An 11507-nucleotide genomic window follows, 5' to 3' on the forward strand; every position below is an offset into this window, starting at 1 on the left:
TGACAACAAAGCAGGCAGATTATCTAGGGCAGGGGTCTGCAACCTTTAAGACAAAAAGAGCCACTTGGACCCATTTCCGAAGAAGAAAAAAAACTGGGAGCCGCAAAACTCGTCATTATAAAAATATCTTTTTGTCATTTTTTATTATTATTTCTTTGTTTGACCCCTCAGAATTACTCCTCCTCATAGAAATAAACGTTAAATTAACAAGTTACCTTTTAGTGTGTGTGTGTTCTTCACTCCCCTTCAAAACAGTGACTAGCGTACATGCCCCCTTTCAATGCAGTGACCAGCGTACATGCCCCTTACAATGTAGCGGGCGGGCAGGAAGGTGACGTTGGGACGGTGCGTGACTAACGCACGCACCGTCCCCGTGCGACGTCACAGCCAGTACAGCGCCCGCCACAGTGGGGAGTGTCGGGGCGCACAATGTGCCTCCTCCCCTCGCTAGTATCCGCCCCGGAGCTGCGGCAAAGGTGTAAAAGAGCCACATGCGGCTCCGGAGCCGCGGGTTGCAGACCCCTGATCTAGGGTCTTGAATAATACCCATTACAGCATCAACATTCCACCGAAGCTGAAGAGTGAAAAGCAATATGGTGTGCAAATAGGTTACTGTGTGCAAATTTAAGTTGAATGTTTCTTATATTTGTCATGTCAATGAGCTTTAAAATGACTCCTGGAGAGTGCAGTTCCTCAGGTGTGGAGGACTTTTATTAGGTCAAATCAGGATGTGTCTGGGATGACTTGACTAGGTTACTGATCATGTAGAGAAAGGAATTTGCATGTCTTAGAAGACTCACACTGGTATGCAACACCTAGCTAGTGAGAGTCACTCATTAATCAATCTACATCGAGGTCAGCAGCTTCAAAGTACAGCTTTTGTCCTTGGCTTCTCAAGTCTCTGCTTGAAATGTTACTTATTACAAGGAATATGGAGATTTCTGGAGTCAGTGTGCTTAAGGGCATTCTTAAAATGACAGTGAGGCTGAGCTCCTTAGGAACATCATGCTCAAGGTTTGATGAGCTCTAAGTTTGAGCTTATGGCAATAACAATATCTTGGCTCATGTCCTTAGAAATTGTATCTGAGTGGTAAGAACATCCAAATTTGCATTAGGCAGGGGGATTACTCTAGTACCTATGGATTTGCAATTTACAAAGTTCTTTCACTTCGATCCAAATTTCAAGGAAGGAAGTCAGCGCTCTCTGGTCATGGCTCGCGGCTTCGCTCCACCGAGGTAGCGATCGACTCTCAGTGCCACGCCACCCCCGTATCCCCTCCGCAGCCTTTAAAAAGGCTCTTCGCGAATCAGGGGGGGCGCTTAAGGCACCCGCCGAGTCTTCAGTCCGCAGACTTCCGCGCCAGCGGTTTTTAAGGGTCCCCGCGTCGCTGGCGCGGCAAAGACCCGTCCTCGGTAGGGCCGATTCCCTCCGCAGCTCGGAGGGAATCCGCCATTTCCAGATCGCGTCAACCCGGAAGTCCGGTAGTCACGTAATCTGGGTAACCGGGTTCGCGTCTCCGCTCCTCCACATGCAGCTGCTGGGTGACCTTGGGCCAGTCACACTTCTGTGAAGTCTCTCAGCCCCACTCACCTCACAGAGTGTTTGTTGTGGGGGAGGAAGGGAAAGGAGATTGTTAGCCGCTTTGAGACTCCTGAAGGGGAGTGAAAGGCGGGATATCAAATCCAAACTCTTCTTCTTCTTCTTCTTCTTCTTCCTTCTTGCCTTAGGGAACAGCTTCTCCAGACTCTCTGGTAAAATGTCTTGGGTATGTATTGCAGTATTGTGGAAGATCATAGTTATTTCGAGAAGGTTTATGTAGTATGCAACAGTCTAGAAATCATGTGATACTGGGTCTTTAAATGGTTGATTTTGTTCTCTTTAACAAAGTATTAGTTTCTCAGAAATAGTTACATGCTGCGATGGTCCCATGTGGGAATTGTGGTTGTTAAGATGGGCTTTTGCTGAACAGGCACTTTGGCTGAAGTGTTGTTTGGGGTTTTTTGGGGGTTGTGTTTGTTGGTGGTTTTTTCTGTATCTTTATTTAAAATCTTGTAATACATTTGGAAATTGTTCAGTTTGGTTTCATAGTTTTAAAGGTTTCATTTATTATAATCTTATAGTTATGCATTTGTTAAATGCCATAAGCCACCTTGAGAATGGCTTAAACTGGTGAAATTAGGAAGTTTCTTTGCAGGCATTTAAAATTTGGCTAGGTGATCCCTATTCCCTTGCACAGCTTTAATTCTCAGAGTCTCCTGGGAAGAGGAATGATTATTAAACTACTCTGAGAATTGTGGTTCTGCATTCACCTCAAACGGAACTGTTTCCATTTTGCTGCAGTTCATCTTCCACAAAAGGTTAGGTTATTCATCTCACTGTCCTCTATGCTGAAGTTATGCAAAATAAGTATTTGAGATAATTAAGTATGTATATTATTATTATTATTATTATTATTATTATTATTATTATTTTGTTAAATTTGTATACCGCCCTTCATCAAAAAATCAGAGGGCAGTTAACAGCATAAAAATTCAAACACTTCATCAATTACAATCTCATTATGTTATTCTACTGCATTCCTTTGAAACATGATGCAAATGGGGAAAAATGTAATCAATTTCATATCTTTCACAGATGGAAAACAACCACAGCAAATACCATTCATATTTGCTGGATTGACTTCCATTCTGGACAGGGAATGGATAAGCGAACACCAGCAATTGCTGCCCATGTTTCTCTTTTTGTTGGAGTTTTCTGACATTCCTATCAAAGATACATATCTGCAGGGCTGGATTTATGTTTGATGAGGCCCTAAGCTACTAAAAGTAATGGGGCCCTTTATATGTCCAGCTGTCCTTTGTCAACAACAAATTGCCGCTGTTTTTTATGTTGATTATATGCTATAGGGTAATTTATGGACCTAAAAGCCTCCCATCCAAACAATGACTATCATCAGTGCAGATAAGAAAATTTTTTAATATCTACAGTACTGTTTTATTTATTTTATAGCACAGTACATTGATTATTGCTTTCATTTTATGGATCAATGGTCTCGTTAGATAGTAAAATTCATATTAAATTGCTGTTTTAGGGGTTGTTTTTAAAAGTCTGGAATGGATTAATCCGTTTTGCATTACTTTCTATGGGAAAGCGTGCCTTGGTTTCAGAACGCTTTGGTTTTGGAACAGACTTCCAGAATGGAATAAGTTTGAGAACCAAGGTACCACTGTATATAGAAATGAGCAAACTGGTGATATTTTAGGGTGCAGGCTAGCAGGTGGGGCCCATTACTTACATCATAGGAGCCTACACAACACAAAACACTGTTGCTGTATGTAGGTTTTATTTTATTTGTTTTTTATCATCCAGTTTTTCCCCCTTTTAATTTTTTTTGGGAGGCGGGGGCAAGAAAGTGGGGCCCTAAGCTATAGCTTGTTTAGCTTATACATAAATCCAGCACAGTACACCTGCCTTCTCTAAAGAGTTAACTTGATTCCAAGTGTGTGTGTGTGTGTGTGTGTGTGTGTGTGCACGCACCCCGCTTGAAATGCAGGCACTAGGGCAGAGATACACTTCCCTTTTTTTAAAAAAAAAAGTGTTCCATATTAAGGATGACTGTAGAACCTAGTGACCTTTAAATGGGATGTGAAAATTGAGTGTAATTGAGTGGCGTGTCTGTTAATTATGTAAAGGGATTAAGAAGTGAAGAGGAAAAAGCCAATGTTGACCCGGTCTCCGATTCAGAGGGCAGCCTGCCAATTTCCAAAACCATTGTTTGCTTTGTGACCTCTGCTGGAGGGTTTCAAAGTTCGCATTCAGATATATGGACAAATCAAAGGGATGAGAGACAGAGGTGAAGGTCAAGGAAAAATAATTGCTCCAATAAGGCATAGAAGTGGCCAATGGTTTTATGCAAAAAAAGAGGGGGGTTTAGCAACGGTGGGGCAGGGAGGGAAACAGATAAGAGAAAGATGAAATGCTGGACTGCATTGGCGAAGAAGCATATCCTGTCCTGAATCTCTCAACATTCAATTCTACTGGATGGCCCTGAGTTTTAGTATTTTGAGAGAGGGAGGAAGAGGGGGGGGGAAAGCCTATTCCATTGTCTCCAAACCATGTATAATTTTATGCACCAAAAAGCACCCCCTCCTTGCACGGCAGTGGGGAGGAAGGTGGAGCTGTCTTTGCCTGCAGTATAAAATCTTATCCCCATACACATCTCAGCAATGAATGCAGAAAGCATTTCACGAACATAGATTTAAAACAGTCATGGTAGGGGTGTCCTGAATTTCATGCTGGCGTGTTATGTGCAAACCCCTCCTTTCCAAATCAATGTGTGTACAAAAGGCACGAGAGCATTTCATTGAAAGGATTGCAAGCCTCTCCCTACAGGATAGTTAAGAAGTACAGCTCCACAAAGCTCTAATGAACAATATAGAGAGTGGATCTGTCTTTTCTTATCATCTGCAATCACCAAAGGATGGTGAGTGGGTTCTCCCCCTTCTCTTTCCTCTGTCTCCGAGGCCCAGAAGTCATATTTCAAGACACGAGTTTCTTTTATCTTTAAGCTTCCAAGTAGATACATTTGATTTATAAATTCATTCAGAAAATATTTTCCATCAGCCCATGCTTCAGTGCCTCTACATGTTATTTGTTCAGTAGGAACAAATAGCTCTCCTAGACCGAGATTCAATAATTCTCCATGTGGAACATATAAATATAAGCAAGGACCCACGTAAATTCCTGGATGGTTTTTTTGCTTTTTGCCGCGATTGCTGCTGTAAAAACATCCAGTAGATTGCACCAATGGTGCAGCTTACCTAGCACCCTGATTTCAGAGACTCACGGCAAGACATGTGTCCAGCATCTAGTATTTAGAGGTACACTACCACTCATTATGGGGGCTCCATTTAGCTGTTACGGGTCAGAGTTATAGCTATTTCCTCAATATAACAATTCTCCAAGGACTTGCCTAAATCCTTTTCTACAAGACGCCTAGGATGGGGTGAACACCTTGTGATTACAAATCCAATACCTTAATTATGTGCAATTATGTAAATATGCATAATTATGTGCAACTATATAATGATGCATAACTAGTCTATTCATGATGGCTGCATTCCCATGTTTGATTGTTTATGAGTAAATCCCATTGAATGCAGTGGGACTTACTTCTGAGTAGATGTGCACAGACGCTGCTTTTTTCTGGCAATATGAAGCAGTACATAGTACTGTCACCTTTTTGGGGGGAAAGGGAGGATCTCGGACTCCATTAGAGCATCACGACTCCTTCCCCAAGCCCAGGAAGCATTTGTACAGAAGCTGGCCCAGCACTATGAAATTCTCCTAATGCCCCATCTGACAAGGAGCCTCCTACTGTATATACATGTTGAGCTTTGAAATTTCAATGCCAGATCTGCAGGTTCACTTCCATGGAAAGAGCAGCTTTATGTGTGCACAGAGCTCCTTCTGCATGGAATTGAACAGGCCAGTCTGCGTGGGATGGAGCTGTGTGTGTTAGAATTCCTGCTCCATGATTGCAGTCATGGGATTTTTGTCTATCACATGACGGTATATGTTTTGACTCCACAGAGTGGGAAGTGACGGAGACAGGATGTTTGTGTTACTGTGTTCCATGAAGTGGGACCATTGTCCTTTGTTCTTTTTCTCTTTGCTGTCTGATGCTAGAGAGAGAGGGAGCCATGTTGCAGTGCTCCGTGTGTGTTTATATTTATATAAAAGTAGATTAGCCAAAATGCTGAGTTGCTGAGGTCTGTCGCGCAGGTTTTGCAAACTCTGCGAATCCCTAAGTGTGCCGTTGTTGCTTGGCATCGGTCGCTGGAATGTTCGGGCTGAATAAAGCTTTTGAAGCTCCTGAACGATCGACCAGGAGGGAGAGAACATGCCAGTCAGGCATGTGTCTCTGCCAGGGTCCTACTTGAGTGTAGGATGAACTCCTGACAGCGTGTGCATCAGAGGAGTTCTGGACATAGGAAGCTACCTGATACTGAGTCGGACAATTGATCCATCTCACTCAGCATTATCTACACTCACTGGTGGTAACTCTAGGGTTGCCATATTTCAAAAAGTAAAAATCCAAACACCCCAAAAGTTGTTGAGGAAACCTGCCCTAGTTAGCCCTAGGTAGCTCTCCAGTACTTCAGAAAAGAGAGATTCTCAGCCTTTCAGCCTTACCCAGAGGTGCTGGAGTTTCAATCTGGGATGTTCTGCATGCAAAGCAGATATGCTACCACTGAGCTATAACCCTTCCCTAAACACAGAAAACTGCCTTAAACTGAGTCAGACCATCTAACTCAATACAGTGGTACCTCAGGTTACAGACGCTTCAGGTTACAGACTCTGCTAACCCAGAAATAAAAATAAAAATAAAAATAAAAATAAAAATAAAAAATTTTATTTATACCCCGCCCTCCCCAGCCAAGGCCAGGCTCAGGGCGACTAACAACCAATAGAAACAAGTTGAATGAATACAACTTAAAAACAAGATTAAAATACAACATTAAAACATTAAAATGCAGTACCTCGGGTTAAGAACTTTGCTTCAGGATGAGAACAGAAATCGTGCAGCGGCAGCGGGAGGCCCCATTAGCTAAAGTGGTACCTCAGGTTAAGAAGAGTTTCAGGTTAAGAGTGGACATCCAGAACGAATTAAGTTCTTAACCCGAGGTACCACTGTAGTATCTACAACGATTGCCTATAGTTCTCCAGGCTTCCATGCAGGAATCTCCCCCAGCTTTACATGGAGATGTTCGGGGATTGCACCTCAGACATAGTGGTGCAGCAATAAAACTGCTAACATATTTGCAAAGCTAAGCAGAGTCTGGTATGGTTTCAAACTGTATGGGGAACCACATGTTGAGATTCCTGCATTGCAAGGGATTGGACTGGATGATCCATTGAGGTCCCTTCCAACTCTACAGTTCTCTGATTCTATGAATCTCTGCTGGAAGACTTCTTCATAGCATGGGACTGGTGTCACTAAATGCATGCAAAGCAAATGCCCTAGCAGTGAGCAAAAGTCTCTTCTCTTCATCTGCACTCCTCCCCTAATCTGTTTTTAATCTTCACTGGATGATCATATATTCTCTGTCCTTGTTTATGATTGAATGGAAGTCCATTAAATTCTTCTGGGGTGTGGGGAGACCAGACAAATGTCTCACTTTGCTTTCCTTGACAATACAGGGTCACCTGGCTGCAAAATTTCTTCCCTACCTATTAGACATATCAAAATAGAAGTTTCATTCAAGATGCTTCTATAATTGTACGGAATGAGTATGCAAACAGCATGTCAGGCGGATATAACAACATGTTTTAATGCATTTATATAGAAAGCACACCTGACCTTGTAAATTGTTCACATAAACATGGTAAGATGCTACCCAGTGTTAATAGGATGTGTGTGGGATTTAATGCAATAGAGTTATTAGTAAGTTTGTTTTGCGGCCTGGAATCCACACATGCTTTCTTGATTTGTATTTTTGGCAAAGCTAAAAGCACCAACAAAAGACAGAAATTAAATTGGAAGACCTTCTCAGCACTGAACTAATAATAGCTGTAAATAACTGTGGGTGTGCAAATTCAAACTGAAGCTGGAGAATATCTATCAACTATAGCTAGCTAGCTAGCTAGCTAGCTATCATCTATCTATCTATCTATCTATCAATCAATCTATCTATCTATCTATCTATCTATCTCTATCTGTATCCAGTTATCTATTTCCACTGGGGGGGGATAATCTGTCTTTGCCCATCAAAACATGGGTGGTATATAGACATTGTTTCTTTTAAATTGGGCTCAGAGGTCACAATCTGTCCATCAGTGGACGTAGCTGGAGGCGTGAGAGAGGTTTTGCAGTGAGCAAGGATGGGGAACCTGTGGCCCTCCATCTGCGCTTGCTCTCCATCTTGCACCAGGGATGATGGGAGCTGTAGTCCAACAACATATGGAGGGCCACAAATTTACTCTCTCTGGCATAGGGATGGATGTAACTGTCAATTTCAGTTTTCGTATTTCTCAATTGTCCAATTCTGAATTTGCTATCCTATTTTTGCTATCCTATTTTTAAAAAAAGACTGCATGAAGATTTGGGCATATTGTTGCATTTCTCCCAAAACTGTGGTACATAGACCACCAGTGGTCTGTGAGTCTCATTCAACTAGTCTGCAGGATGTCTGTAAAAAACCCCATTAAAAATCATACCACATCTAGCATCTTCTACAAGAGGCAGAAAAATCATTAAGTAGTTGGCTAATACCCTTGGCAATTTTGAAGTGGACCATGGGGGAACTGTTCTAAGAGATACATTTTTGTACACAATAGTATATGCAGTTTCCTCCAGTAGAATGTATTATTGCCTGTTTTTTCAGCAGTGTATGCATTTTCGAATGCACTTTTCACTAATACACACATTTGTGTATGCATTCTTGGATGGTGAACTGCATTGCAAAATTCAGAAAAGTGCACATTTAGAAGAAGAGCTGAATTTCATTTTGCATATTGGTTCCAGAAGTGTAAATTTGGAAGTCTGTATTAAAATGGAGACTAAACAAATTTCTCTCACATCCCTACAATGGTGGACAAAATCTCTACATTGGAACCTGCCATTCAGCCAAGTGCATGCATATTACAATGCACAACCCAATACTTACAATGCAAACTTCCTTTCTTAGAGGTACTGTATTTCTTAATGTATTTCTGAATAGCGACTTCTGGAGGGCAAACAATTGGGGCAGGATCTGGTCATCACAGCTGACTTCCCAATGCCATCTGGCATCTCGTATCTGGAATGGTCTGCTCAGGTAGATGGGACCATGGGGTGATCCAGCCCTCCTCTTGTTGTATCCCTATGATATCTTGTTCTGATCTAGCTGTGCTCTTATTATGTGCACACAAACCATCTATCCAGAAATGAATAGAGGTAGGTTTTACCCTCTTTCTCATTATACTAGAACCTGGGGGTCATCCAAGTCATCTGAAAGTTGGAAGATTCAGGTCAAATAAAATAAAGTGCTTCTCACAACCCATAGTTAAACTATTGAATTTGCTGCCAAGGGATGTAGTGATGGCCATCTATTTGTGATAGCTTTAAAAGTGGATTAGACAAATTCAGAGAGGATAAGGGTCTCAGTAGCTACCTGTCATGATGGCTACATCAGCACCAGAGGTGGTTATATCTGATCACCAATTGATCATGAGTGGGATAATTCACTCATTTTTTAGATTTTTGGCCTCTATTAGGCATTTGCTTGGCCACTGTGAAATGCTGAACTAGTGATCTGGTCTGATTCAGCACAGATCTTTTGTGAATATGTCCATCCCCACAGACCTCAATAAGTTATTTATGTTTCAGAGTTGAGGGTTAACCAGAGAGGTTGAGGAAGGTTGAAGATGCAGCTGAATCCTGTGACAACCTTAAGTGGTACAGGTAGATTCACCCAGGGATGGCAGCCCTCCCATGATTTTTTTTTTTTAGTGTGTCCTTGTTAAGAAGACAGAAATATCAAGTGAGGTTGCAATATTAATCTGGGAAAATATGATGTTGAATTCACTCTACATTTAAATCACAGTTGCTCAAGGAACTTAAGTGTTGGGCTAATGTTGTGCAAGAGATGCTTGGAATGTGTAGGGTCACTAATTGCAGCATTCCTCACTAATTAAAGTTCCCATAGTTAGAGTGTGAAAATCTTGCACATTATCTTGTTAAATGCAGTATGACGGTGCAGTAGCAAACTAACACACACATAGATGCTGCAATAGAGGCTGGGGGATTTTTGATGAAATAGGAATTGAGGATGAACATTCCAACATGCAAGCTTTGAAACTTGATGCATCAATCTTAATTGGAACATTCAATTGTTCCTTTTCAACATATGAAATTTTGAGTTAAGTGCTTAGGGAATTTATTTCGTTTTTCTTGCATATATTTCATGTACATGAAATGCTTTGAACATTCTAAAGGGAAATATAAAAATTGTGCCTTACTATTATTTAGGATTTTTTAAAAAATTAAAAAAAAGGCTAGCAGCATTTTCCAATGAGGTTTTTGCACATGAACATTTTACAATATTCATATTCATGTTTTATAACTAAGAACAGTGGTCGCTGTTTTGTTTTTGGTTTGTTTTTGCCCAAAGCAAAATTCAGAGCAAATAAAAGTTTGCATGTTTTTCTGATTATGGAGTAGCATTGCTTTCTTTTAATGGACAAACACTAGGCTGAAAAGGGGCTGCTAATGTCAAATGATCAATATTCTTTCCTTGTTATACAACACAATAATTTCAAATTTCAGAATGCTGTAGCAGACAGAATAACTTAGCACTATGAATCATATTTCTGCAAAGCTATTTATCCTTATTCATTGTCTTGTATAAATAATATATACACTGCAGCTGCCTGGAGAAGCCCTTCTAAAAACAAAAATACACATTTATGAACATGGAATATAGGAACATTGAAAGCAGGCTTATAGTGGTCCATCTAGTTCAGTATTATCTACACTTACTGGCAGTGGGTCTCCAGGGTGTGGGGCAAGGGACACCCCTAGCCCTGCCTGGATACGCCAGGGATTGAACCTGAGATGTTCTGCCTCATATAACCAACATGCTTAATTCCAATTAATGCACGAAGGGGTTAAAACCATAGAGTAAACTGTCCTGTCAGGTTTAGCTCACCTTGGAGTGAACTAGATAATCAAAACTTTGCTTCCCTCCTGTCCGCTGGAGAAGCTCAACATATGAAGAAGTTTTGAGTTAGTTGCTGCAGCTCAAAACACAAGGCTCTTACAAGTCATTCTTGTGTTCCTATTCCATAATTTAGGAACTTTCACCACTGTAACTAAACCAAGTTTTACTGTGTGTTCAGGAAACTTTTTCTGAATACTGTATCGAAAAGCATTTGACTCTGACCTTTGGAAAGTTTGTAAGTAAACTATTACCTACCAAATGTGTGGTCTTTTTCTATGCTGTGGGAAGTTCTGGAACTCACAGGGATATATTTTAAAGGTCTAGCAGCTTATATTTCCATGCTTTGCTTTGCTGCATATTATGTGATGTTAAATCTCCGTTAGGTTACGGACTTCCGACTTGATCCAGCTTCCTGGGTTGTGCCTTTGCCTCCAACCTAATTCCATTTCTGGTTACTAACTTTGTCCATTACCTCTCTTTCCCCTGACATAACTCCTGGCTCTAGTTTCCAGGCTCAGGACTGACCACTGACTATGGCTCAGGAATGACATACATTGCAAACTAATACTTTTCAGCTACTGAGAATTATTTTATCACAATATGTGCTTGACCCTATGCAGGATCATCTCCAGATTACACCCAACATCACATGCTTTGTCTAATTTCATATCTCCAACCTAATCTTGGCTTTGCTCCCCAGAACTGCCCAAATAATCTTACAAGTTTAGAATGACTTTTGCACAGCTTTTATTTTTTTTTTTTTTAAACCGATGGGTAAATTCAAGTAGTTTTCATGGGAAACG

General features: G+C 41.0%; 1 long non-coding RNA gene across 1 annotated transcript; it reads left to right on the forward strand.

Annotated features, from left to right (window-relative positions):
- The first annotated feature begins 1024 nt into the window (after nucleotides 1-1024).
- LOC309540201 lies at nucleotides 1025-2711 on the forward strand. Its single transcript, XR_014223126.1, has 3 exons — nucleotides 1025-1090; nucleotides 1729-1766; nucleotides 2636-2711. It is a non-coding gene; the product is annotated as an uncharacterized lncRNA (long non-coding RNA).
- Nucleotides 2712-11507: the final 8796 nt, after the last annotated feature.

This window comes from Podarcis vaucheri, assembly GCF_965113315.1.
Source record: "Podarcis vaucheri genome assembly, chromosome: 9".
In the NCBI taxonomy this organism is placed as follows: Eukaryota; Metazoa; Chordata; class Lepidosauria; order Squamata; family Lacertidae; genus Podarcis; species Podarcis vaucheri.